The sequence below is a fragment of the Ipomoea nil genome, unplaced genomic scaffold (genome assembly GCF_001879475.1).
Source record: "Ipomoea nil cultivar Tokyo-kokei standard unplaced genomic scaffold, Asagao_1.1 scaffold2653, whole genome shotgun sequence".
NCBI classification, from domain to species: Eukaryota; Viridiplantae; Streptophyta; class Magnoliopsida; order Solanales; family Convolvulaceae; genus Ipomoea; species Ipomoea nil.
Window position 1 is genome coordinate 4,570,499 of NW_017619081.1, and position 11,996 is coordinate 4,582,494.

Below are 11,996 nucleotides of genomic sequence, written 5' to 3' on the forward strand. Positions count from 1 at the left end.
TTCTGAATCCGTCTGTACTGTTTCGCCACCCCCCCCCCCCCCTCCCCTAACCAAAATTTTGGCTCCGCCCCTGCGGTGTTGTATATATAGTGGTGCAAATCCATTTCCCAAATTAATGTGGAACAAGTACTTTTCGTAACTAAAAATGACTAGCGAACTTACTCATTTGGCATTACTCAAATAGAGAGAATTGAACATGATAAAAGGAATTTGAAAAATATCTATAAAGTAAAAATTTAAAAAAAAAAAAACATTTTCTGTTAAAATGGATATTTTTTTTTTACCAGAATAAATATTTTTCATTGACTATCTAACACTAAAAAAAAATTAAAAACTGTGAGAAGTGATTTTCTAAAAATTTTCAAACCTCAAGTTGTGAACATGAGTAGTGTATAATTTAACATGAAGTGAAGTAGTGAACACATCTTATCAAAATCCAATCATGATGAGCTAGGGCTCTTCCTATCAAATGTGATTGTTAGCACTTTACAGTGCATGACTTATCATGCATGGCTCATTCATGTGTCAAATTCATGCACACCCACCCACCCCATACAAATCTTTGTATGGTGGAGAGATTCATAGCTTTTTTTTTTTTTTTTTCGTTGTTACATATATATCTCTTTGAATAAACGTACTTTTAACGTTATTTAACTTTATTTTAGATTAAATCAGTCAATTTTGTTTTGTAATATTTTGAATTAATGATTTTTTTTAAATTGTGAACTATTATACATGAGTGCAGTTTATTCAATGCAGTGGTGGACCCAGAAATTTTGTTCAGTGGGGGCGAAACATTATAGTTTAAAAAACAACGAAACACTTAAGAAATATAGTCATAAATAATTAAATATTATTGAATGTAGGTGAAAAATAAAACACATTAAAATTTTATAAAAATACTCATAACAAAATATGAAACATAACTAATTTAATAAAATAATTCAAATAGGAAACACATTATAAATTACACATCTCATTATTAATAAAAAAAAAAGTTATATATATTTAAAAAAGTCATAAAGAAGTTATTTTTTTGTAAACCATAAAGAAGTTGTTAAAAAAAAAAAAAAAAAAACATTAAGAATATTTTGTTGATCAACAAGGGATTTGAACCCCAAACCCTTCATAGCATTAAACACGCACCTTGCCAACTCACCCAGCTCATCTATTATTTACTTATATATATATATATATATATCGGGTTCAGGTGCGGCAGTGTCTTACGGTGCGGTTATTTCTTACGGTGCGGCAACACCAATAGTTCACCAAATATGCACCATCAACGTTAGGAAATACACCACACAAAACAGAGTAAATAGAGCCCTGCATCACCAAACACACACCATTAGGTGTGAGTAAAAACACCATACACTGTTCGGAAATACACCATTGGGAGTGGTGAGTTATATGGTGTGTTTTTTTGAGTCTGTGGTGTATTTTGTGATGTTTTATTACATTTCATTGGGGTGTGTTTTTATTACACTATTGGTGCATATTGTTAACACTGTTGGTGTATTCTGGAATTTGACCGCACCGCCGCACCGTAAGACCCCGCCGCATATGAGCGCTCTTCTATATATATATATATATATATATATATATATATATATATATATATATATATATATATATATATATATATATATATAAAGGCTATATATGGGGTGGAGTGGGGTGAGTGGGGGCAGCTGCCCCCACTGTAGGTCCACCCCTGATTCAATGTACACTCTGATCTCAAGCAGTAGTCACATATTTCCCTTGTCACAAAAAAAAAAAAAAAAACAAAAACAAAAAACAAAAAAAATAAAAACAAAAACAAAAACAAAAGAATGAAAAATTGTCAATGACCCCTTTGTAATTAAGTCAAGAGCGGGGGGGGGGGGGGGGGGTTGGGGGTTCACTAATAGTAGAGGTTTGAATTTCATTTCGAATAATCTTTAAAGATAACGATGGTGAGTAATTTTAGATAAAATGAGAAGTCAAAAGTCTTTTGAAGAATTTTTATTCTTTGATAGTAGTAAATTAATGATTTATGCGACAATATCAAATAAAAAAAGTTAAATTGATGATAGGCAAAGAATATTAACAAAATCACTAAAGCAATACAAATAGATCAAAATTATTATAATTTTGTGTGTACACTTTAATATGACGCATCTTAAGTACACGCACAAACTACGCACCTTAAGCACACAAACAAAGCACCTTAAGAACACAAACCATGCACCTAAATTTTAAAATGGTGCACCTTAAGTTTCAACAACTGACTCACTTTAAGCATAAAAATCACGTACCTTAAGAAGGAAAACAACACACCTTAAGAAGAAAAACCACTCACCTAAAGCTTTAGGTTGACGCACCTTAAGTTTCAACACTAACGCACCTTAAGAAGGAAAGGCTAAGCAACCGCACGGGAACCCATATATATATATATATATATATATATATATATATATATATATATATATATATATATTGATGTGAGTCTAATTGTGTATGTTTCTAGTGCTCGTTTGTTAATATTTATTGGGTTCAAGTCCTTGAAATTGGTACTTTAATTGTATATTCCTGTGTTTTATCATTTAGATATGGTTTACACTTGTTTTGAATGTTTTACGGTGTTTATTAGTGTTTTAAAACAATTTTAGGTCAAGTAGAAGAGCAAGGGAAATGCTAGGACAATTTTGGAGTCAAAATGGGATCAAAGATGCCGTTACAGGGGATTGAACGCGTCAAGAATCGGACTCGACGCGTCCAAAAATTACAGTAGCCTTCTGGTTTGCGCTCAGCAGACTCGACGCGTTGAGTCGTTCCAGAATGATTCGGCTGAGAATTCACGCCAAGCTCTACGCGTCGAGCGGGCCTGTTCAGCAATTTTGCAGTTTCCGTTTTCGGCGCGAAAAATTCCTATTTTACCCCGGTTCAATTCCCGCTATAAAAGGACGCCTTCCTCAACCCTAGAGAGATTCATGCTCAGTCTTGGAGAAAGAAGAGAATTGAGAGCCACAAGTTATCTTGGGAAGTAAAGAGAAAGCTAAGGAGATTTGGGAGAATCGTTTGGTTTAATTCTTGTACTCTCTTAGATTACTTGTAAACTCTTAATAATTGTTATGTATTGCATATTAGTCATGCGTGGCTAAATTTCCTTAGAGATTCTTGGGTGAAAGTATTTATGAACCTTTTTGCTTAGCTCTTATAATTCTTAATATATTATTATTTGGGTTTTATACTTGTGTTGCAATTGTGATTATCTTGTTTGTAAGTGTACAAAATTGGTACACACATTAAAAACCTTATATTGGCTAATTTATTTATCAAATAAATAGGATTAGTTTAGGCAAGCTTTTGGACTGTTTCCTATCATAAAGGCCTTATCTATCTAATGGTTCATGATCAGTGGATGTATATTTGAAAGGAGGAAGTCAGCACAATAATTATGTGGTTGAAGTTAATTATTTGGAAAGAGGAAGTCAGCAGAGTTATTATATGGGTGAAGCTAATTACAAGGGATATTTTTATTATGAGTGGTTGTGGTTTATTTAATTTAAATGGATGGCTGTTTATTTGGGGAAGTCTATTGGAATGAAGATGGATATAAAATGAAGACTTCTCACTTTGAAAAGTTACGAATTCTTACATGCTGAATTGAGAGAAGTGAAGTGCTAAATATTACAACATTCTTAATCTGATTATTATACTTATTTTATGACGGTTTTCTACTGAGCCATACTGTCTGTACCTGGGTCAGCTGAAGCATCTCTTGAAGATCATCACGGCATGCACGTACCAGTCCTGAGTAGATGTTAGGAAGGTTGTAGTGGTAGTAACGGCTGATAGCCTTGTGTACTGACCTCTTGTAAAACTCCTCGGTGAACATCTATAGTGGATTGGGCAGACGTGGGTTGCCCCGCAGACGTAGGAGAAGCGCTCCGAACTGCGTAACCAATTGTCGTGTACTTAATTTATTTTCTGCGTTTATTTTTCGTTATTTATTCTTGCTTAATAACAAAACTTAATCGGTCTAAGATAATTTAATTTAAAATCAAATAGAACTTTAAGTGTTGTTTTCGTTCAAGCTACGCGGCACAATTTCATTGTTGATGCTAGTAGTTAGTAGCCATGATTACTTGCTTCATAGCTTTCTTTGTGTCACAACGGGAGTTTGGGCATAATTTAGGGCACACACAATTGCACTCAATTGTTGCACCTCGGGAGAGGGCAAATATGTTATGGAGTTTAATTCTTAGTTATTGCACATCGGGAGATGGTAGTAGTTAGGAGTTTATTACAAATAATGCATGTTCTTATTGTTGTGTGTTTATATCGCGGGAGCGAATATTCACTAGGGTTAGAGAATACGGGAGTAGCTTTATACCATCTTTGCATTCTCACACTTGTTTAAACCCAGATTTAATATTGTTCATAGAATTGGTATTAGGTGATTAAAATACTTGAATCCCAGGAATCTCATCCTCTCTCTATTGTTTCACAAACCTGCATAATTTGCTTTACTTTAATTATTTTAATCAATCATCCATGTTAATCATTAGGATTAGCTTCATAAGAATAAATTAGTAGCTAGTGCTTAGTATGCCCCACTTCCCTATGAATTGATAACACGTTACTCCGAGTAATTATTTGTTTGAAAAATATACTGCAATCATATATATATATATATATATATATATATATATAGGGAAGGAATCAAGTGCGGGAATCGATTTCCGTGTGGTTGGACGCACATTAAGCATTAAAATGACACGCATTAAGTACACAACACACACACATTAAGCACAGAAACAAAACACCTTAAGAACACTAATCTCACGCACATTAAGCACAAAACTCACGCACCTTAAACATAAAACTCACGCACCTTAAGCACAAAACACATGCATATTAAGTTTCAACAACTACTCACATTAATAACACAAATCTCACGCACATTAAGCACAAAATTCACGCACCTTAAGCACAAAACTCACGCACCTTAAGCACAAAACTCATGCACCTTAAGTTTCAACACTACTCATGTAACACCCCCTAATTTTCCAAGCTAATTAAAGCCTTAAATATGCAGATATCTAAACAAAACATCAGACACAGCGGAAGACTGAAAGAGGAATATATATAAACTGGAAGAAAAATGGGTGCTATGCCACGCTCATCCAGAGATGAACGCACAGGCTAACATATGCATAATTCAACATCTAAAACCATACATGTTCAAGTACTAAGTCTATACTGGGCTCACAGGCCACAAAACACATGAAAGGAGCTACACTAGCTGGCACTAAATCGCGCTCTCGTCTAACACATCACCTGAAAGAAACACATAAAAGATGGGACGACGTCCGGTCAGCGAATAATGCTGGTAACCCACCAATACATGTGAAATATCATACATAGATAAGATATACGTTTCTAAAGTCATTTGCGAAACGGAATACATATATATAAGTTCAAAACCAAGAGCAAAGGTCAACACAAGACTCAAAGCACTCACAACAAGATAAGGGAACACATCCCAAGACCACAAAGGACCACAACAACTCACAAGGACGACTCAAGGTATAATCTATCATCACCCAATAGATTTACACCCGACATGCATAAAAAAAGTGATAGGACACAACCAACGACAACACATGCCAAGGCAACACTTGCCTTTGTGACAACACATGTCACAAGAAGAGAACTCACAACAACGGCTACCCAGCCTTCGTGACATCACCCATCACGAATTGATATGTCATCCTTATGCCCGGTTCCAACCTTATGACTACCCCCAACCTTATGTCTAGTTCCAACCATTACCTCCAGGACCCCTGTACACCAAGTCCAACATTTTCCCTCCGAGGACCGTCGTCCCCATCCGCCAATGACCGCCAACAAAACCACCGATTCATAGTACACGAGGGTACCGATCACACATGGCAACACATGCCCCGGATAACACATGTTATCCCAGAAATAAACACGTGAACCTTACACAAAGGCCACAAACTCCATAATCACGTCATGGCCACCACGAGGACCACTGCAATACCTTGGTGACTAGTGTCCCATACCACTAATCGTGCAATCCAGGTAAAGCCACACACACATCACACCACAACAGGAATCAATCAACGATTCACAACGAAGATATGAAACCATACTCAATCAAGGAATGGATCACAGTCCAACAACAACGATGAATAACACAAGTCATCATTAACCAATAGGAAGGTACAAACAACACACACGCTAGCATTTAAACACCGAACTAGCATGCTTATCAAACGGGTAAACCAAACGTATTTCCGAAGAACACACAAGACTCATCACGGTTCAACGAAACACAATGTTGAACACTTAGCACGATTCAAGACACCAAAAACTACATGGATTCCTACCATATAGTTCTAGACATACGAAACGTCAAGAAGACACTCAAATAGTTCCACGAAAGAACATCGGGAAGTCAAAAGACCAAATACCGAGTCAAAAGAATCACGGGGAACAAATCCCCGCCAAACCACATTACGTACCCCGCGGGTGGGCCCACGGGTAGGCCCCTACCCATGGTTCCGCCCGCGGGTACAACACCCACTGGCCACCTGGTACCCCGCGGGTGGGCGGCAGGTGGACGCCTACCCGCTGTTCCGCCCGCGGGTACGTACCTATGCCCAAAATAATCCCTTTGGGGATTTTCAACACCAAGCTCAAATTCAAGTCCAAAACATGCCAAATCTCACCAAATACAACAAAATGACTTGAATCAAAGGAATAGCCAAGCAATGGCTTACAAGAACCCTAAACACGAGCTCTAGATATGCATTTTCGCAAGACAATGCATAAACACTCACATTTCATAGCAAAACACATGTAGAATCCAAGAAATCATCATATAGGTAAGCAAAATAGATTTTGTAGAGCATGGGTTACCTCTTGTAGACAAAAACCTTCACTTAACACTTCACCAAGCTCCTAATAAGGCTCACCTTCCAAACCCACTTCAAGAACACACCAAAAGATCATAAAGATTCTATCTTTAAAAAAAGACACCTAAGAAAATACTAAAAACACAAGATGAACATAGATCTTACCCTCCTAGATGCCCAAATGTATGAAAGGTAGAATCTTGGAGACAACTCTTGAAGTTTTGACAAAGCTTCAACTTGGCTTGGAAGAAAAGCTATCTACCTTTTTAGAGAGAAGGTAGAGCTAAAGTTTGGAAAGTGTAAGGAGAGAAATGAGGATTGTCTACGAGGTTAGCTTGCATTACTAACACAAGGTGAAAAGTCATGAATACCCTTACTAACATAAAGAGGTGTAAGGGAACAAGGGAACTCCTTTCAAAGCTTAAGGTACAACCTTGACTTTGGGGTTGACTAGTCAATTACTAGTCCCCGACTATTGAATTTTCAGGAATTTAAGGAATTAAATTACCAATTGGTTTAGGATTAATTACTTAATTAATCCCTTAATCGATTTTGGATTACGGGGTGTCACATCCTCTCCCCCTTCAAAGAAGCTTCATCCCCGAAGCTTGGGTACGACGAATTAAGACAAACGGTGAAATGAAACAACTATGTGACAAGAATGCCAAGAACAATCTCTTTTGGTCAAAACCCAAAAGGATTCACAAGGATTCAAAGCAAGAAAGAAGGTATACTAAAACAAGAAGTGGAGGAATTTAACCAACAGATATATATTGAGCATATCAAACTCTAAACTAACACAACCGCCAACTTTTAGCCAACAACTACGAACTAACGGCTACTTCAAAGCACCAACTAACAAAGCTAACTACTCAACTAAACAAACAAGTAAGAACAAACACACAAGGCAAGCAACAAACACTACCAACGGAAACAACAACTAAGAAGATAATAGCAACTAAAGAAGGCAAACAAGATCACCACAACACCGAGCTAGAACGACTCGCTCTCCGACTCATCGGTGCTCTCCTCAGATTCTTCATCATCCCCACCTCTACGGCTTGAACTGGCCTCAATATGATCTAGCCTTTGGTGCACGGCAACAAACTGCGTCTTCATGTATGCGAAGCCTTCTTCGATCATGCGGTTCTGTTGAAGAAGCAAGGTGACAACACGCTCCTCATGCGTCATGGCATCATGCTCCCTTTTGGTGCGAGCTTCCCGTCTTCTTTGATTTTCTTCACTTTCAGAATCACTTTCCTCGGCCTCGGCAGCTTCCGGTGCTTCCACTTCTTCCTCACGGCCTGCTTCACCCTCATCTTCTTCATCACCTCCCAAACTCTTGACTGCGAGGTTCAACTTCCCGGCATGAATCCCAAGCTCGACTGCCAACTCGGCTCTTTCTTCGGGGGATTTCCTTGCAACTTCTTCGAGAGTGATGTAATCACCATCGTCCAACTGGAACAAATTGCAACTTCGAAGATTGGTGGCATCCAACACCAACTTTCCCACGGCCTTCGGTAAACAACCTTCAACACTTATACCTTTCCTAACAAGGATCCAGCTCAACACCATCCCATACGGTAGGCTCTTTCGGTTATGATCACGACAGAAAACCATATGTTGCATTACTAACACAAGGTGAAAAGTCATGAATACCCTTACTAACATAAAGAGGTGTAAGGGAACAAGGGAACTCCTTTCAAAGCTTAAGGTACAACCTTGACTTTGGGGTTGACTAGTCAATTACTAGTCCCCGACTATTGAATTTTCAGGAATTTAAGGAATTAAATTACCAATTGGTTTAGGATTAATTACTTAATTAATCCCTTAATCGATTTTGAATTACGGGGTGTCACAACTCACATTAAGTACACACCCACGCACATTAAGCACACAATTCACGCACCTTAAGCACAAGACTCACGGACATTAATCACCGCACAACCGCACGGGAACTTAATTATATATATATATATATATATATATATATATATATATATACACACACACACACACACACACACACACACACACACATACATAGGGTCCATTTCAAATGTGAACCATTGCTATCATGTGAACCTGTGAACCCCACGCACCGTTAAGATATGAGTTTAGATGGCCAAGATATGAAGAGTGGTGCAGTGGTGCATCCGCTGTAGTTGTGTAGTGATGTGGTGTATTGGTGTAATGATGTATATTTACCATGCCAAATTCATTATAAACCACAAAATCGAGTAAGATCAACGGTGCATAATGATACACAAATTCACATGATAACATTGGTTCACACACACACACACACACACACACACACACACACACACATACACACACACACACACACACACACACACACACACACACACACACACACACACACACACACATATATATATATATATATATATATATAAATTGGTTCCCGTGCGGTTGACCTTCTCAAGTGGCGATTTGCGATTGTGCGGTTGTTAAGGTGCGTTGTTTTCCTTCTTAAGGTGCGTGATTTTCCTTCTTAAGGTGCGTGGTTTGTGTGCTTAAGGTGCGTCAGTGTTGAAACTTAAGGTGCGTCAACCTAAAGCTTAAGGTGCGTTGTTTTCCTTCTTAAGGTGCGTCATTTGTATGCTTAAGGTACGTTAGTTGTGTGAAACTTAAGGTGCCCCATTTTGAAACATTAGGTGCGTGATTTGTGTTCTTAAGGTGCTTTATTTGTGTGCTTAAGGTGCGTGGTTTGTGTACTTAAGTCGACCTAAGGCTTTAGGTGCGCGTGGTTTGTGTTCTTAAGGTGCTTTGTTTGTGTGCTTAAGATGTATAGTTTGTGTACTTAAGGTGCACCATTTTAATGCTTAAGATGCGTCAACCGCACAACCGCATAGGAAGTTATACCCACACCTGAACCCTTATATATATATATATATATATATATATATATATATATATATATATATATATATATATATATATATATATATATATATATGGTTCCTGTGCGATTGAGGGTGTCAAGTGCGGTTGTGCGGTGGCATATTGGTAATATTTTGCATTTAGGTCAAATGTAAGATGCATGGTTTTTGTGGGTAAGGTGCGTGAGATTTGTGTGCTTAAGGTGCGTGAGATTTGTGTTTAAGGTGTGTGAGTTGTGTACTTAATGGTAGTAGTTTTTGAAACTTAAGGTGCGTGAGTTTTGTGCTTAAGGTGCGTGTGTTTTGTGCTTAAGGTGCGTGAGTTTTGTGCTTAAGGTGCGTGAGTTTCGTGCATAAGGTGCGTGAGTTTGTGCTTAATGTGAGTAGTTGCTGAAACTTAGGTGCGTGAGTTTCCTTCTTAATGTGCGTTGTTTTCATCCTTAAGGTGCGTCAATTATGTGAAACTTAAAGTGAATCATTTTTAAAACTTTAGGTGCGTGGTTTGTGTTCTTAAGGTGCTTTGTTATGTGCACTTAAGGTGCGTGGTTCGTGTTCTTAAGGTGCGTGATTTGTGTTCTTAATGTGTTTTGTTTGTGCGCTTAATGTGTGTGTTGTGTACTTAGGGGGGCGTTTGGTTCAGGTTATATAACATAACCAAGGGAATGTGACATTCCAAAGCTCACATTCCGGTGTTTGGTTCATATTATCTTAGGAAATCTAACATTCTCAAGGAATGTCACATTCCATCCACAAACGATCTTCAAAATCTTAGGTAATGTAAGATAACCTTGGTTATGTTAGTTTATATATAATTATTTTTGTAATTATATATTTTTTTATTTTTATTATGTTATGTTAGCATATAAATTAAAATAATTTTGTTTCTCAAATTTAAGATTTTAGTTAATATTTTCAAATCATGTAATTATATATATGATGCTGTTATCTTATTTATTTATTTTAATTTTTAAATTTATTAAAATATATAAAAATATGTTAAGGATATTATAGTGTGTATAAAAGATAACCCTAAACCAAACATGATTATATTACATACTCTAATTTTAACCAAACACAGGAATCTAACATTCCCTAAGGTAATCTGACATTCCATGAACCAAACGACCCCAAAATGCGTCAGTTTAATGCTTAATATGCGTCCAAGCGCACAACCGCACGGGAAGCCATTCTCGCACCCAAACCCTTCCATATATATATATATATATATATATATATATATATATATATATATATATATATATATATATATATATATATATATATATATATATATATATATATATATATAACAAAAATGTCAAAATGTCATCATATTATAAAAACAAATTTTTTTTGCCAAAGTGAAAAGTAAACCTAAACAAGATCTGTGGATTAATAGGGAGTAGCATAGTCTATAGATGAGTTTTTGGTGCATTAGGTAATTATTAAAGAGTGTTGACAAAGAGGCTTTGAAGGCAGAGACAATCATTGTGGAATGGACCCCACTTTATTTTTGTCTTGACGATCCATCCATTCACTTGCACCCACACGCACGAGTGCAGATCAGACTGCTTCCCTCTTCTGTCTTCTTATACATTTATTTTTGTGTATCTACTTTTTCTCTCTCTAAATTTTTGTACTTTGTTTATCGTATGTTTTTTTTTTTTTTTTTTGAAAACCACATAACTCAAATTCATTAAAACAAATGTTCAATACAACGCGGTAAAGAAATAGACCAAATCATAGGATCAGGTTGCGAACGTGCCGCTCTAGCCAAAGCATGAGCCGCCATATTCACTGATCTCGAAACATACTGAATAGACACTATATCAAAGTGTCGTTGAAGATCTCGGCATTCACTTAGGATACAGCCGGCGTAGGTATAATCTGGTAAAGAGCCATTGAGCAACTTACATATCATCTGGCAATCAGAGTGTACTCTAGCTTTTAAAATACCTCTCTCCTTAGCCCAAGAGAGAGCTTCCTTGATAGCTATGGCCTCAGCTAAATGAACATCATCCATGCATTGTACCTGGCCATTCTTCGCTGCGACAAAGTTACCATTTGCTTGTGTAATCACCACACCGTAGCTAGCTTCATGTGTGGCTGTAAAAACCGCTGCATCGACATATAGCATAAACATATCAGCCGACACCGTGTT